The sequence below is a fragment of the Vulpes lagopus genome, chromosome 19, assembly GCF_018345385.1.
Source record: "Vulpes lagopus strain Blue_001 chromosome 19, ASM1834538v1, whole genome shotgun sequence".
In the NCBI taxonomy this organism is placed as follows: domain Eukaryota; kingdom Metazoa; phylum Chordata; class Mammalia; order Carnivora; family Canidae; genus Vulpes; species Vulpes lagopus.
The window spans coordinates 44,284,436-44,300,981 of NC_054842.1; the positions used below are offsets into that span (position 1 = coordinate 44,284,436).

Here is a 16,546-nt window from a genome sequence, read left to right on the forward strand (position 1 = left end):
AGATCTATATCTTATCAAAAATATTTCTTAGAATAGTGACTATATTTGAATAATTGGACAACATACATGCTTAAATTATTGGAGTTAACTTTTTTTAAAAGCTAACTTTAAAAAAAATACTAACTATAGGGCAGGCTCTGTTCTATTTGCTTTACATGTATCAATTCGTTTACTCCTCACTCACAATGAATCAGGTACTATTCGTACTCACACTTTAATAATAATTAAACTCAAGTACTAAAAGGTTAAAAAACTTGCTCGAGTTCACATAACTTATAAACAGAATATTGAAAATTGGAAAACCTTATTTTATGGAAAGATCTAGATGTCCACTGGTTTGGCCAACCTTTACTGTTGCCTCTTAAGAAAACAGAAAATGGACTCCAGGTCTCTAAACATCTCTTTCCATAAAATCATGCTACTTTATAGTTTCAAAAACAGTCACATAAAGTTCAAGGGATTAAGTGATAACCTCTGGCAGATGTGAGTGGGAAAATTAAAAACTGGCATGTGATCTGAGTCTTTGAAGACAGCCAAGTTTTCAAATGGCAAAGGTTGGAAGGTAGTCGAGAAACGGATCAATATGGGCAAAAAACCTGAGGAGATATGAAAGGCACATCTGAGAGAATCTAAGTATAAGGTAAAAAATTTAAAAGCTGGAGAGAGAGAAATTGGAATCAAAATGAAATTCTTTCTGTAAGTTTAAACTTGACAAGGCTTAATGATATATTCTTTGAGGAAAATTTTAGAGCAAGAAAATATAGAAACATAGGTGTTTCTTTCCATTTTGAGTACTGTAAGTGGCCTGTGCATGAATTGCAATTTATAATCACCAGTAGCTATACAATGAATTATTTGGAAGTACTATACATAGGATAAGAGTACATGATGCAATCAGCCTTACCCAATCAATGTTCTCTCGAGACAATAAACCAAAGTACATGCAGGAGTAGATTACATTAATGTCTGCCATAGTATCCATCTCAAAAGCCTGGCTATATTCTCTGAGCAACTCGACAGTCACTAGGATGGACTCCATTTGGGAACAAACTTGAACACTGAATATTTATGTATGTTTATGAACATTTTTTCCTCATATAAATGCCAAGTACTGACTTGTCATAAATATGAAAGAACCAACTGCACATTCTAAACCATAGGAATGCCCTAGAGTACAGGTGGCACAAGGTGGCACACTCATGTGGTTGCAGCCATTAGACTTTCAAGTTTAGTGTCAGCAAAATGTGTCCACACAGTTGTTCCTTGTTTTCCAAACAGTTTCTGAGCCAAGTTCCCTACCTTCTAGTTCACCCTGCTATGCCGATGTAACTGTTATACAAAATTGGGTAATATACACAAACATAAAAAGCAAATATAATCTAAAGGTATCCATAAGTATGCCCTTCAAATAACCACTGTTAAAGTACATCCATTTTTTTCTATGCATATGGGTGTGTGTATATTTGAAGCTGGGTTTCAAATCCCTGTCTCTAGTCGTAACTCCTTAGCTCACCCTTTCGCATAGGATCAATGTTTTATTATATCCAGAAAAGCCAAGTGTTTAAACCATAGCATTTCTCAGCTGATTCACCACAATAATGATGCCATTAATTTCTTGAAAACTTTTCCTTCTCATCTGCTTGTTTCTAAGGATACAATATCCCTAAGAGCAAAGCCTACCCTTTCCAGAAGTTTCACCCAAAACAGCTGACTCTCTACTCAAGACTGGTCCTCAAAACTATCATCATTTCTAAAAACAAGGAGGAGTTTAGTACAGACACGATGGTGGTTAGTGATTTATAGCACTAAGTCAATTTTAAAATACGAGGTTCTCCTGAACTTCATATAATAATTACAGAAACATTTCCAAATTTCATTCGCAGACTCTGGCATTTGGTTGTCACATTAGTTGAAAAGACTAATTTCCATTATCCCCATTGGAATTGTGTTGGTACCTTTATCAAAAATCAAGTGAGCATAATATGCTAGAATTTCTGGACCCAATTCTATCCCATTGATCTGTATACCAATCTTTACACCAATAAAACACTGTTGAAGTTATTACAGCTTCACAGTAAATTTTGAAATCAGGAATGTGAGTCCTCCAACTTTGCTCTTTTTTCAGAATTGTTCTGGATATTCTGTGTCCCTTGCACTTCTACCTGAATTCTAGGATCATCTTGTTTATTTACCCAAAAACAGCCTATTGGGATTCTGATGGGAGACTGTGTTATTCCATATGTTATATGGAGATTACTGCCATTTTCATAATATTAAGTTTTCCAATCCATGAACATAGAATGTCATTCCATTTATTTAGGTCTAATTTAATTTCTTTCAATGTTTTATGGTTTTAGAATACAAGTTTTACACTTTCCAAAATTTATTCCTAAGTATTTATTTTTTTGACCTATGGTAAATGCATTTTTCCCTCATTTCATTTTTGGATTGTTTCTTGCTGACCTTGCTTATTAGCTCTAATAGTCTCTTAATTGATTCCTTAGGATTTTCTAAATATAAGATCATGTCATTTGCACATAAAAATACTTTTATTTCCTTTCTAACCTGGATGACATTTATTTCTTTTTCTTGCCCAGCTGCCCTGGCTGGAACTTATATAGCACGATTCTGAATAGAAGTGAGGAGAGACAACATTCTCGTTTTAATCTTAGATGCAAAAACATTTGGCCTCTCATCATGAAGTATGATGTTAGCTTTTCATAGATGGGTTTTACTGACTATGTTCCTTTCTAGTCCTAGTTTGTTGGATATTTTTATCATGAAAGGGTGTTGAGTTTTGTCAAATGCTTTTCCTGATTTATTGAGATGATCCTGTGGTTTTTTGGTCCTTTAATATATTGATAGGATGTGTTGCATCCATTGATTTTGAGTAAACTAATCTAGCATTTCTGTGATAAATCTCACTTGATCATGGTGTACAATCATTTTTATATGTCACTGGATTCAATTTGTTAATATCTGTCAAGGATTTTTACCTACATTCTTAAGAGATCTTTATCTGAGTTGTCCTTTCTTGTTCTGTCTTACCTGGTTTTAGTATCAGGCCACAGTGGCCTCACTGCATGAAGTGGGAAGTGATCCTCTTTTGCGTTTTGGAATAGCTTGTGAAGAAATTCTATTAATTCTCCCTTAAATATGTGGTCATATTTTGTTCTTTAACTTTTTCTATTTTTTTTTTAAAAAGATTTTATTCATTTATTCATGAGAGACACAGAGAGAGAGGCAGACACCCAGGCAGCGGGAGAAGCAGGTTGCCTGCAGGGAGCCCGACTCGACCCCAGGTCCCCAGGATCGCGCCCCGGGCTGCAGGCGGCGCTAAACCGCTGAGCCACCGGGGCTGCCCAGTGTTTTTTTTTTTTTTCTACTTTTATTTTGTTTAATAATAAATTTATTTTTTATTGGTGTTCAATTTGCCAACATACAGAACAACACCCGTGCTCATCCCGTCAAGGGCCCCCGTGCCCGCCCGCGGTCCCCCCACCCCCGCCCTCCTCCCCTTCCTCCGCCCTAGGTGGTTTCCCAGTTAGCCGACACGGAGGCCGGAGACGTGCGCCCCTTCCCCGCCTGGACCTGAAACCCATCTACGCTGCGATCCACGACAGCACCGCCAAAGTCTGGGTCCCAGGAAGGAGACGTTGGCTGATTCCTCCTTAAAAAGTGCTCCCAGGGATCCCTGGGTGGCGCAGCGGTTTGGCGCCTGCCTTTGGCCCGGGGCGCGATCCTGGAGACCCGGGATCGAATCCCACGTCGGGCTCCCGGTGCGTGGAGCCTGCTTCTCCCTCCGCCTGTGTCTCTGCCTCTGTCTCTCTCTCTGTGACTATCATAAATAAATAACAAATTAAAAAAAAAAAAAGTGCTCCCAGTCGAGCGCGGGCGAGCGCCGCCCCGCGCCCCGCGCCCCGCGCCCCGCGCCCCGCGCCCCGCGCCCCGCGCCCCGCGATGCTGCGCGCATCCCCCGCCTCCGCCGGCGTCTGGAGGCGGGAGGCGGGAGGCGGGAGGCGGGAGGCGGGGGCTGGGTCCCGGGGGCGGGGCGGCGGGAGAGGATGCTCGGCGGGGCCTGGGCCGCGGCAGCTCCGGGGCGGCGCCGCCCCTCGCTATAAACCCGGGGCTGCCGGGTCGCCGAGGACTGCAGCGCCTGGAGCGGGCCCCGCGGCCGCCGGTACCGGAGGGCGCAGCGCGGCGACCCGGGGAGCGCCCCGGAGGGCGGGCGGCGGGGGCGGGCCCCGACGGCTGCGGGCACCGCGGAGAGCCCCCGCACCCCCGCACCCGCACCCGCACCCGCACCCGCACCGGGCGAGGGGCGCGGGGCTGCGGGGACCACCGGGGATCTCACTCATTCCGGTTCGACCAGACCCTCTGGAGCCGCAAGGAGGACTGTGCGGGGCTGGGATGCGGCCGGGAAAACTTTCCTCCCGAGCTTGTAGCCGCAGCTCCAGGGCGAGGCCGGCGTGAGTCCTGCGGGGCGTCCGTCTAAAAGTTGTGCTGCTTCTCAGGTGAAGTTCCCGGCGCCCCCAGCCCCCCCCCCCCCCCACCGCCCCGCGTGCCCCTGAGCCCGCTGCAGACCGACTGCGGGGCCCCTGGTCCTGCCCTGGGTCCCCACCTGGAGCGGACTGTCCCACCGTCAGCTGCTCCCGGAGGCCCTCTGATGCCCCAGACCGGCAAGGGGACAAGCCCGGGCGCCCCCAGGGCCCTGGCCCTGCACCTCGGGAACCCAGGCGGGGTTTTAAGAGCAGCCCCTGTTGGCTGCTTCCCTCCACCGCCTACCTGAACCCCGTTCCCAGCTCCCTTAACCGGCCAGCCCAGCCCTTCTACCCTGCCCCCCCCCCTGCCTTCTCCTCCCCAAGACCTCAGCAAGCCTCTCCCAAAGCCTCTCCTGCCCCCCTGCTTTGGGGCACCCAGGAGAGACCCCGCTCCTGAGCCCACCCGGGGCTGCTTTGCCTCTTCTCTGCTTCCTGCTGGGCCATCAGACTGCTGCGACCGGCCCTCAGGGCCCTCTCTTCTCGGTGGAAGTCTGGGTGCCCCTTCCCCCCACCCGGGATCAAATTTGGGACTTGGTTACATTTATTTCTAGTGTCATTCAGACAAGAGAAAAGTAACAGGGAGGGACGCGAGAAATCTGGGACCCTACTGTTCTGTCTTAGGACTTTGTTGGGCAACTTGTTTCCCCTAAAGGTGCCTTGTCCCCAACATTCCTTCGGTAGATACCGGCTGAGGGGCCTGGGTCCCCCCCCCCGGGTCCCCCCCCCAGGTCCCCCCCCGGGTCCCCCCCCCCAAGCGTTTACTTTAAGCTGTAGCATAAGCTGTGACCGTTTTTGTACGTTTTCTCTAAGGCACCGTCTGCTTCCCCGTGGGCTGTAGAGCGTCCCTAGCTCTAGAGGCCCCGCTAGATCGTCTCTGTTTAGGCTGTTCTGCATCTTCTAACCCAATTCCACGCAGACAGTGCAGGGGGGAGCACAGGAGCCCGCACCCAGAGACCCCCTTAAATGGCCCTGTGCTCTCAGCAGAGTATGTCACAACTCTGAACCTCGGGCCCCTGGCCATCAGGTTCCCTCCAGTAATGAAATCCCTTGATTCCTTTTGTTTCCTAGTGAGTTGCTTAAAAAATAGTACTCTAAAATAATTACCCTTTTAGCCCATGTGTGGGACCCTCAAAACTCTCTAAATAACCCCCCTGGTAAATTATCTGTTCTGGAAAATCATTAAGTCTCCAAGGCTGGTTCCAAAAGTCCATCCTCCCCCCCCCCCAACACACACACCCAGATTACAGCTGACAGTTCCCAAAACCTGGTTTCATGGTCAGGGAGTGTACCCCCGGTGCCAGTTCTCAGCATTTGTTAGAGTTTCACAATTATTAGTGTCATGTCTGTCATCTACTCTGTCTCTCCCTTTTTATTTCTGACTTGACTGTTTTTTGTGCCCATCACGAAGCCTCCAGTTCTGGTAAATCTCCTTTCTTTGACCATAAGCTGAATCAAATGCTCCAATGTCCAACTCAGAAGCAAGCTGGTTTCCTTCCACTGGTTCCAGTGACACCAAAGGAAGACTTCTCTTCCTTGAGACGTAGAAAATGTCTTCGAGTCACCGTTGCTTTGCCAACGCTGTCCGTCCCAAGAGTTCTGAGCTTAAAGCTTTCCTGTCGCTCTTTAACCCTAGTTCAGTGTTCAAAAGGGAAAGAATCTGGATTGTTCAGGTTTCTTACACTGTGTTTCCTTTTTTTTTTTCCTAGTTTGAGGTAAGAAGTGTGTGTGTGTGTGTGTGTGTGTGCACACACATGGGCACACATGTGTATATACATTTTTTGGTTTGTTGCTGCTGCTTATTACTGTTGTTGTGACTATCCCTGATTATTTGCCCTACGCAGGAGGGGAAAATAGTGGAAGAAAATTTAATCTGCTACTTAACCAAAGCCCAGGTCAAATACTTAGCTGAGGGAAGCCTAACACCAGTAGTTTAAATGTACGACGCACGTTTTCTATAGTTTGATCTGTGCCACTACATCCTTTCCAAGCAAATAACAGATTTGCTGTATTTTGTTTTCAGATTTGTTACAGGGACCTAGACCAAGTCCTATGACACGTGCATGTTTTGGCTGCCTGATGCAGGCTCCCATCCATTAGCCCCACACTCATTAGTTGACCTAGTGCTCTGACTGCTTGGCCATAACTGGGCTGTGCCAGAGTGTCCCAAGTAAGCTAGCCAATTAAGAATTTTATTTAGATATTTGAAGTAAATCCAAATGTTTCAAAGATTAGAAAGCTGTCTTAAAGACACACTGTGGCAAACAACAAATATAGAGCCAGATCAACAAACTGTGACAAAGCAGTCAAGGCCAGGTTGGGAATGCTCTTCTCCCATGCTGTCTATCTAGTAAACTGGACAAATCACCTTTTAAATTCATCACCACTCAAAAGTGCTATTTTTTTTTCTTCAAAATAGTTCTATGCCTTCCGTTCCAAAACTGCCTAAAGTCGTTGGATTACCTGGTTTGTGTTCCTTGTCATGTAGTTACTTATTAAAATAGTATATCAAAGTTCCCATGAGCAAAAGTAAGTTTTGTTCCATTTCCAGCCTAAATTTAGCTGTCATTTTATATTTTTCTATTTTATTCATTATATGAACTTTAGCTACCAAAATTCAACTTTTCAGCAGCTTGATATATAAAATATATCTTAAATCAAGGATGTCTATAGGGACTTAAGGTAATATTCAACTGATTTGGCATATGATGACCATTATCATGTTAAAGCTCTTAAATACATGCAAAATAAATCACAGCAAACACCACACACACACACACACACACACACACACACAAACTAAAGAGCTATACATGATCTATACATTTGCCAAATGTTTTATTATTCAGTGGTCATTTTAATGACAGATTTGACAATTTGAAATAGAAAATAAAGTATATATCTAGAACTGTCATAGAAATGACAAGTGAATTTTAATAGTAGGTGCATTAACATTGAAAGTTTTGATATCTGAGTTTTGATTCTCTGTAGCAGATGGTCACAAGGAAAAAAATTCCCTCGAATGTTAAAATCATCTTTCAAATATTTTACTAACATAGGTCACTATATGCTATAAATATTGTATGACCACCATATTTTACATTATTCTTACAGACCAGTTTAGAAGAGTTTTTGTCGTATTTGTCTGGCTCCTAAGTAGATGCATCATCCAAACGTCTTAAATAGAAATAAATGTCTAGATTTGCCAGTGATTATTATACTTTCCTTCCTATATCTAAGAATATTTTAAATTGGGTTGCTAGGCTCACATTTAATTAATTTTTTAAAATTTAATGGTTTATAAAATGGGTGAAGAAATGGATATGCTTTGTTTTTCCTAACCACATTGTGCCTTCATATTCTAAGTCCTAAGTCTAAATGTCCCTAAAATTTAAAATCATAGAATTAGTAATCATTCAGTTTGGGTCAAGTCTTACGTGATTTCTTATTCATTTTATGCACATATAAGCTGCTCTATTCTTCACCAAATGATGTTAAAACTTATTTAGATCAGTGGATTTAAGTGCTTTGAACGATTAACTTCGGAGTAAGAATACTGAAGAATACATACATGATTGTGTACTTGTCTTTAGATATTTACCAATTAATATTAATCAAATTTCCTCTATCCACCTTGGAAAACAAAGAATTACATGTATGAAATGTATCAGCAATAATAGAAGATACTTACAAAGGAATACTATGTGTTTGAGTGATATTAGCTCCTTAAGGACACACTAAAGTATAAAAATGGTCTTTGCCCTAGAGAGATATTGGCCAAGCTGAATACATATTTGGATATGAGTCTCTCCAATCATCTCAGTGCCACTGGAGTGGGAAGCCATTTTAAACCAAGCTTCCTTCTGTCCTATTTTTCAGACCAAGTGGAATGTCTAATGTGGTCACATTGTTTGATTCCATAATAATCACCCCAACTTTCCCTTCCTTATGGGAGTATACCCCCTTTGATACTATATGTGCCACATCTAATGCATCCTTGTATTCTATTACTAAATGTTCCACAAATCACTTTCTTGCTTGTTAGTTGTTTTCAGCTAAAACCATGGAAAATGTTTTTTTCCATGAAAATTAAAATAAAAAATACGTTTTTCAGATACCTATATTTTAGAAGAGATACACTAAGGAGAAACCATTTTTCTAATCTCATTTGGGTATAGAATCCTATTGCACACAATAAAATGACTTGAAATTGATGTTTTACTAACTGGGGGAACTAACTATTAGTACTGTTTTTTAGTCTAAAGCTGTAAAGACAAGGGGAAAGTGGAGGAAAGAGTAAGAAAAGGAGAAACAGAATAAAAGTTGAAATAGCAAATCAATAGTTCTTTAAGTATTAGGGAAAAGGTAAGGCAAGCATATTACAATCACCTGGGAGGCATGCTAAATCTGTATGTATTGTCTACACTTTCGTTATTCCCATTTCCCCTACTGAGAACCGCTGTGTTGTAAGTTGGGAGCAGCCATCCACAATTACCTCAAGTGTCCAGGCAAAGACCAGCATCGTGGGCATCATGTAGAAGCTTGTTAGAAATGCAGACTTTCTAACTCCACCCAGCCCCATTGGATAAGAATTTTCATTTTAACAAAATCCTCAAGTGATTCAGATGCACAATGAAGTTAGAGGAGTCCAAGTGTACAGCACCTAGGCCTTGTTCAGAATGATTACCTAGAGGTTATTTTATTGGCTTTTTAATAGACTAGCATTTTTACATAAAGCTAACATTTATTGAGCACAGACAATGTGTCAGACACAATGTTCAGCCTTCTATATTGTTTTTATTTAAGCCTCACAACTTCCCTATGAATAGGCACTGCTTTATCCTCATTTTATAGATTAGGATACTGAGTAATAATGGGAGAAGTAAGGGATACTGAGACATAATGAGATAAATCACTCACGCAAATATGGTAAATGATAGAGTTAAGATATAAACAGGAACTTTGATTCCTGTGCTCTTTAGCTGACACCCCACACCGTCTGCTCTAAATTAGGCTGCCTGCTTTTTATTTGAGAATTTATTTTATATTACAATTTGAAATCAAGTTCTGTTTCTCTCATAGAAAAAACGTGATCTATTCCGTTTCAGTTGTTGCATTTGCCTGTCACCTTACCTTTAAGTGCAATAATGAAGAATTCTAGAAATTCCTTTTTTAGTTGGAAAATAAATACTAAAACTATGACAGCTCATTATTTAAAACTTAAGTTGTGATATCTCTATTTTTTTCTCATAACTTACTAAAATTTACTCTTTTTACCTTTTGGTGTTCTGATTCTATAAAGAAAATTTTTTCTTTTAAGTCATTCCCTACCTATATAAACTATTCAGCCTTCCAACTCAAATTCTATACCACTCTTTTCAGCTTTAATATAAACATTTATCTACAAGCATGGTTCACAAAACTAGATGAACATAGTTACTAACCAGTCTGCAAGCAAATGGTGGCTTATTTTAAAGCCAGTGATTCTCCAAATGACTGAACCTCTGAACAATTTCTTCTAGTGCATGTAGATTCTCTGAGAGCTGTCAGTTGGATCTGGCCAAAAGCCTGTTGTTCTGACAAGGGCTCATTGATGTTGGTCAAAAGACTGAGGTGAGTCTGGGTTCCCTGTGATGATGTTTGAGAGGAGAGGTGTGTCAACAGGACTTAGCAGCTACAATTTTCCCAGTGATAAAGGGACATCCTTGGGAGATGGAACTTCACCAGCTGCTTAGATCTGGAGGTTAAGGCAGCACTTAGAGTACAGTATCTAATTTATAACTTACAGCTTAGGACACAGTCAACCCAGGGCTGCCATAATGCCAAGTTGTAGGGGCCTGGCAGGGCGGTAGTGCCCAGGAGATATACTGCACATAGCAGCAGAGATTCTTAGAGCTAATAAATGATAAAATGCCAGTGATTCTCTTATGATCCTTTACAGTCCTGCCAGTCTCACTGAGCCCAAATATTTGTGACTCTGGCTGCACAAGAATCTACATCTGTTTTTTTTTTTTTTCCGAAATAAATTGAAAAACACGGCATTTCTTCTAGTAAACTTCATACATTTATACTTTTATCATCACTTTTTGACCCAAACTCCTTTTATTATCCAATTCAAATGCATTTTACATGCTTCTAAATCTGTGTAGTATGCCACTAGAACAGGAATGTTCCATTAACCCAGCTTTAGTAATCTTTCTGTTCAAACGATGTCACTTCACATGAAACACATTGTACCATGATGGATCCCAGCCCTTCACCTTCACACAGTTAATTGCTGCCACTTTATCAGGAATGGAAAAGAATCTGATGTGATCCCTACGTAATGATTTCTTGAGTATGTTCTGGCATTTAATCTTCTGGTTTAATAGAATAAATTTTTGAGAGAAACACAAATCTATTTCTTTGAGTTCCTATTAGGTTAAGCCATATGATGGGACATTATATAGTCATTTTTACATAGTTAATAATATTTAATGGCAAGGAAAGATAATCATAAGTGAGTAGAACAATACCTAAAACATAAATCATGACTGTGATCCTGTGTGTGTGTGTGTGTGTGTGTGTGTGTGTTTGATAGATTCTTGTCAGGTTGCCATTTGGCCTTAGTTGGGTCATTGGTGTTCTAATGAAAATAGTTTTATTAGTACTGATTTGTGATTAAAGTCACTGATATATTTTTTAAATATCTGCATCTTTGTAGAACAGATAAGACTAGGAAAAATACATAACAATCTTAAAAGCTTTGGAGAGTTATTAAGATCAAGGCTAAGATCAAAAGTTACTTTTTTCTTTCCCCCTTTTTTGGTATGTGCTTTCAAAATCGCTATTACTTTTTTAATCCTTACTTTCAGTTTGTCTCAGAATTTCTATTACTTTCCTTCCAACTAACTCTAGATTTCAGATCTTTAGACAACTGCTACTCACTCTGTAGAGAATGATACTGGCAAATCTAACCTTTTCTCTGTCCCGCCCCCCCCAAGGTACAGTAGTGCTTTATAGGAGTTCAGAAGGTTTTATACCATGATGGTATTTTTCTAAGAGAAATAATCTTATAGGAAATTTCTTTTTCTATCACAACAAAACCACTGAAATACTGGGATAAAAAGAGATTTTTCTAATGCCAAAAACATTCCATATAACAATGTTATAGTAAAGTCGGTATACGTTGTGTTTTAAAAAGTAACCTATATTATACCTATAGCCATCTTGAATAACTCTTATTATATTTCTTATATTAGTAGTTACGTCTACAGAAGTATCTTAAATAAGATTGCACTATTTTACCTGAAAACATTGTTTTTTCTCCTCTAGTGTGTACCTACAAGGGAATGGGGAAAGATGCGGACTATAACCAGGAAGAGGATGAAATTCCATGACAGACTGCCACTTAGCACAGCCTAACTCTACATAAGGACAAATATATCCTTGATAGGGACCAGATGATTTCATTCCCTTTAAAAATACATTTAAGATATAGTGTTAATAGTTACTTTGTCAATTAAAAATGAAAATCTGACCTTATTTAGTGAATCACATTAATCTTTTTCTTTCCAGATTTAATATATGATAAATTGGTCGAAAATGTCTGTGTTCTCATCTGAATAAGACGCAAAAGCCATCCCACAAGTTCTGCATCCAGGTAAAATGTCTTACACCTATAGCACTGTATCTGTCAGTGGCTTTTCTCTAATGTGTCAACAGTGGAGGTAGCACAAGAAGCCATATACACACTATTGTTTAGTGACAGAAACAGGAAGCAGAAAAGAATGTGACTCCAGTCTTATCCCTTATATGCACCTTAAGAACATATTTACTTATGTAATTTTAAATGTCAACGATGTTAGAATTATCATGATATTCCTGTATTGATATAAACCATGTGAGAGATTTGTAACCGCTTGGCAAGGATTTCCATGGGTGGATTGTTCTTCAAACTAGGGCTTTAAGAGAACCAGGGAGGAAATGACTGTCCTCTCCTCAGCCACCCAATGGGGAATTTGAGCTCTATGAAGCAATCACTTCCAGAAACATGTGTCCAAAGACCATAAACCTTGAAACTTGACCTGTTCACCTTCAGAAAATACAGATGTCTCTGAGTCTCATTCTTATAAAAGTTTCTCTTGCTACAGTAAGATACAGGTAAAAAGGCTATGTGGAATTGGAGACAAGGCACCCTTTAGTCCCTCTATGGTCTAGTCCTCTACTAGGCATGAATCCCTATGGAGTCATGAAGCCAGGTGTTATACTCAGAACCTGAAAGGGCAGTGTTGGTAATCAGGGACTTCTCTGTCCATCCATTTCCTATCACATGGCCCTGCCTGATATTTTTCATAAAAAAATTCCTGGGTTTTCCAGATCAAAAGGTTTTTTTGTTTTGTTTTGTTTTTTGTTTTTTGTTTTTTTGTTTTTTTTGATCCTGACAAAAACTCAGCTCAAGGAACAAGCCCTTAACCTCCTGAATTAACAAGGGAGACACTCCCTAGTCCCTCCAGGGGGAATAAAAAGAGTAGCTTGTCCCCTTCTGAATATTTTGTGATTATATTTTATCAAAGCAAAAGAAAGATAGGATAGGTGGTAACTGGGTAGACAAATGTTAGAGGTGACTTTATTCTTTGAGTCATTGGCAAATGGGAAATAGTTGCTGGAAGGCACTCCGTGGTGGTGTTAGGAAACCATTTAAGATTGCTTTAATCTTGGAGACAAAAAACAGTAACATTCTACAGAGTTTTGTTACTGGAAATCTTTAGGTTGGGGGGGGGTTTGTTCTTGTTGTTTTTTTGAGGTGTCGTTAAGCTTAGAAAGCTGGGCTGTATGTGTTTTCAGCAAAAATCCAGCCCTAGAAAAAGTACATTGAAATATATGTTCTCAATAGGAAGCTTTATTTTACATCCTAAGAGAACTGAACAGAAGGAACTCTTTGTCCATAATACCCCATCACCCTTATTATAGAAGAAGCAAGGCAGTAATCCAGGGAGGTTCCTGATGGAAATAATTTTATGAACATCCTCTCTTCCTTGTTTTAGAAGCCCTCAATTTCTAACATTCACACATTTGTAGCAAGACTTTCAAAATAGTATGTTTTGCTTACAAATAACAAAACTGAAAAAAGGAACACTATAAAATCTTAAGCCTTCTCAAACCATTAAGTTGCAGATGAATAGGCAAAACACGCTTAATTCGAAGAAGTTATTTTTTGGTTGGTAAAGAACTGATGCTATACCAATTCTGCTACTAACTAGCAACTTTGCTTTTGGTCTCTTGTAAAATAATCTCCAAGGCCCCATCCCAAACCATGGGCACTTACTGAAATACGAAAGGTGTGTTCAGACCTTCTGAACATTAGAGAGTCCATTTTACCAACTTAACAACTAAAGAACTCTGATCTCTTATTGATTTAAACCAGTAATGTGTAAACAGCATTTCAGAGCTTGTTTTATAGGACCAGAGGAATTTAAGGTGGAATCTACTTATGACAAATGAGGAAAACCAGGACATTTAGAAGAATGAATAAAGACTATATTCAGTGGCTTAAAATCTGTAGCCTTGCACTGTCTGGTATGGTAGTCATGTGCCATGTGTGGCTATTCAAATGTAAATATAAATTAACTCTAATTAAATGAAATTAAAAATTCAGTTCCTCAGTTATACTAGCCACATTTCAAGTATTCCAATAGATACATGTAATTAGTGGCTACACTGCTGGACAGCAAAGCTTTACAACATTTCTATCACCATAGAAAGTTCTATGATACTATTGCTATTAGTAACTTACTAATAATTGTAGTGGAATTCCATTGTTATTTGGAAAGAAATTTTTTTGCTCCTTTAAACTTATTTGGAAATTTTTGAGTATTTTCAAATTCCAATTTTTTTCAGTTGTAGGTTATCTAGTATATAGTTCTCACAGTGCTTTTGTCTTTTTCCTATTTATTTGCATATTAAAAATACATGGAATTAAGTATCTTATGTCTCTTCTAAAGTTAGAGGTTCTCGTTTTCTTAAAAATCGTGAGAAGAGGTACATGCAATTATATTGAACTAATATATAGCTGTCGGGGGTTTTTTTACCTGCATCACTGACATCTCCAATCCACTGACATCTTGGAGACAAGGCACCTCTTAGTCCCCCTATGGTCTAGCCCTCTACTAGGCATGAATCCCTATGGAGTCATGAAGCCAGGTGTTATACTCAGAACCTGAAAGGGCAGTTTTTTGTTTATCTCCAAGTAAACAAAACTAGAAAAGATATAGGTCATTTCTAAAAACCTACATTTTTTTTTATTCTTTATATTCCGTGAGGTTTTTTTTTTTTTCTGCAGTGATAGATAGGTCTCAGTTGTATTGACGTAAGTACAGATGACTTAATGTTTTTTCAGAAATTGGAGAGCCAAGCAAAATAAGTATTAGATGACTTATTTCTTTTTTTCTGTTTTTATAGAAATGTACAAGATGCTAGAAGTCTCTGGTTTTGTTTCCAAATTATATGTATCACAGAGAACAGTAGTTTTTCAATTTTTAATTAATGTAATCACTACCTGTTATATAGTATATTCTTAAAGTTCTTAGTCATCATTTTTCTACTAATATGATCCCATTATTAAAATGTCAGTCTCCATTACTTTCTAGTCACTTATACCTAGTAGTTCAAATCCATTTGGTTCCTGGACTAATGGTTGTGTGTTACACAGGCAAAAAGTTAAAAACAAACTTGTCTTTGAGGCATTGAAGCATCAAGGATTTGAAACAGCTATATAACTAACTATGAGAAAAGCATATGCATATCTAGCCTATATTCCCTTTACACATGTAATAGTGTTATTTTTCGATAAAAGCATATATAATAGAAGTTTGTACCCAGTTTAGAATTATCAAGTATAAATCCTTGAATCTTACCAATGGAAAAAAAGCAAAGTAAAGGGTACTCATTTGAGTAGTTGTTCTTTCAATTTTATATATATATATATATATATAATTACTAATAATACTAATATTATAGTATAATACTAATATATATATTATAACTTTCTTTTTAGAGTAACAAGTTTACCTTCAATTAAGCCATTATCCACAGTTTATCTATAGAAACACTATTCCTAGGCTTGAAAATAGAGCTAGATATGCTTAGCTCATAACGGACTGTATAGGAGACTCAAATTTAGGTTACTGTTAATATTTTTAATAATTAAAAGAGCTCAGAGAATTAGCATCGAAATGTGGAGACTGTTTTGCTGGCAGGGAGAACTTTTGACTAGTACTAAAAATATTGTCATCCTTCCCATTCAACTAGTCATCCCTTTTTTTAAAATATTTTATTTATTCATGAGACAGAGAGAGAGAGAGAGGCAGAGACACAGGCAGAGGGAGAAGCAGGCTCCATGCAGGGAGCCTGATGTGGGACTCGATCCCGGGTCTCCAGGATCATGTCCTTGGGCCGAAGGCAGGCACTAAACCATTGAGCTACCCAGGGATCCCAACTAGTCATTCCTTTTAAGACTTTTAGGAAGATTTAGATGTATAGGAATCATTTTTTTAATTCCAGAAAGGTGTAGGATACCTTAGAAAGGTAATAACACAGCACAGACCTTGTGGAAGGTAACCAATTACCTGGAACTAGGTCTTGGGCACCTTTCCAGAACTTAAACAAATGCTGTGGAGTCCTGGGACAACAGAAACAATGTCATACTGCAAGTCCAAAATCCAGTCAGGAGCAGCTTTCCTCCTCCTCTCAAACAGGCAAGGCCAAAATATTTCTACACACAACATGGGTCACCATAGAAAGCAAACAGAGCTGCTGTAGATAAAACCAGGCAGTGGGTAAAGGCTGTCTCTTAACAGAGACCTTGAAACTTGGCTCCTCAGTGATGTTCCCAAGTCAAAGAGGAAGAACAGAATAGGTGTTTCATTACTTCTGGTCCCTCTAGGATGGTCGGTGTACAGAGCCTGATGAAAACAATTGCCTTAACAGTGTAAAGCAAGAAGTCCAAACTGCTTTGACAATGTGAAGGC

At 39.7% G+C, this 16,546-nt stretch overlaps 1 protein-coding gene across 2 annotated transcripts in view; it reads left to right on the forward strand.

Moving 5' to 3' along the window:
- The first annotated feature begins 4,375 nt into the window (after positions 1 to 4,375).
- Positions 4,376 to 16,546, forward strand: part of AGTR1 (angiotensin II receptor type 1) — a 44,564-nt gene continuing 32,393 nt past the window's right edge. The window contains exons 1-3 of one of the 2 annotated variants that reach the window (XM_041734085.1): positions 4,377 to 4,514; positions 10,061 to 10,151; positions 12,096 to 12,180. The gene's annotated coding sequence lies outside the window, so the exon portion shown is untranslated. Of the gene's footprint in view, positions 4,515 to 10,060; positions 10,152 to 12,095; positions 12,181 to 16,546 lie in introns of both variants that reach the window. The other variant, XM_041734084.1, reaches the window with a different exon arrangement.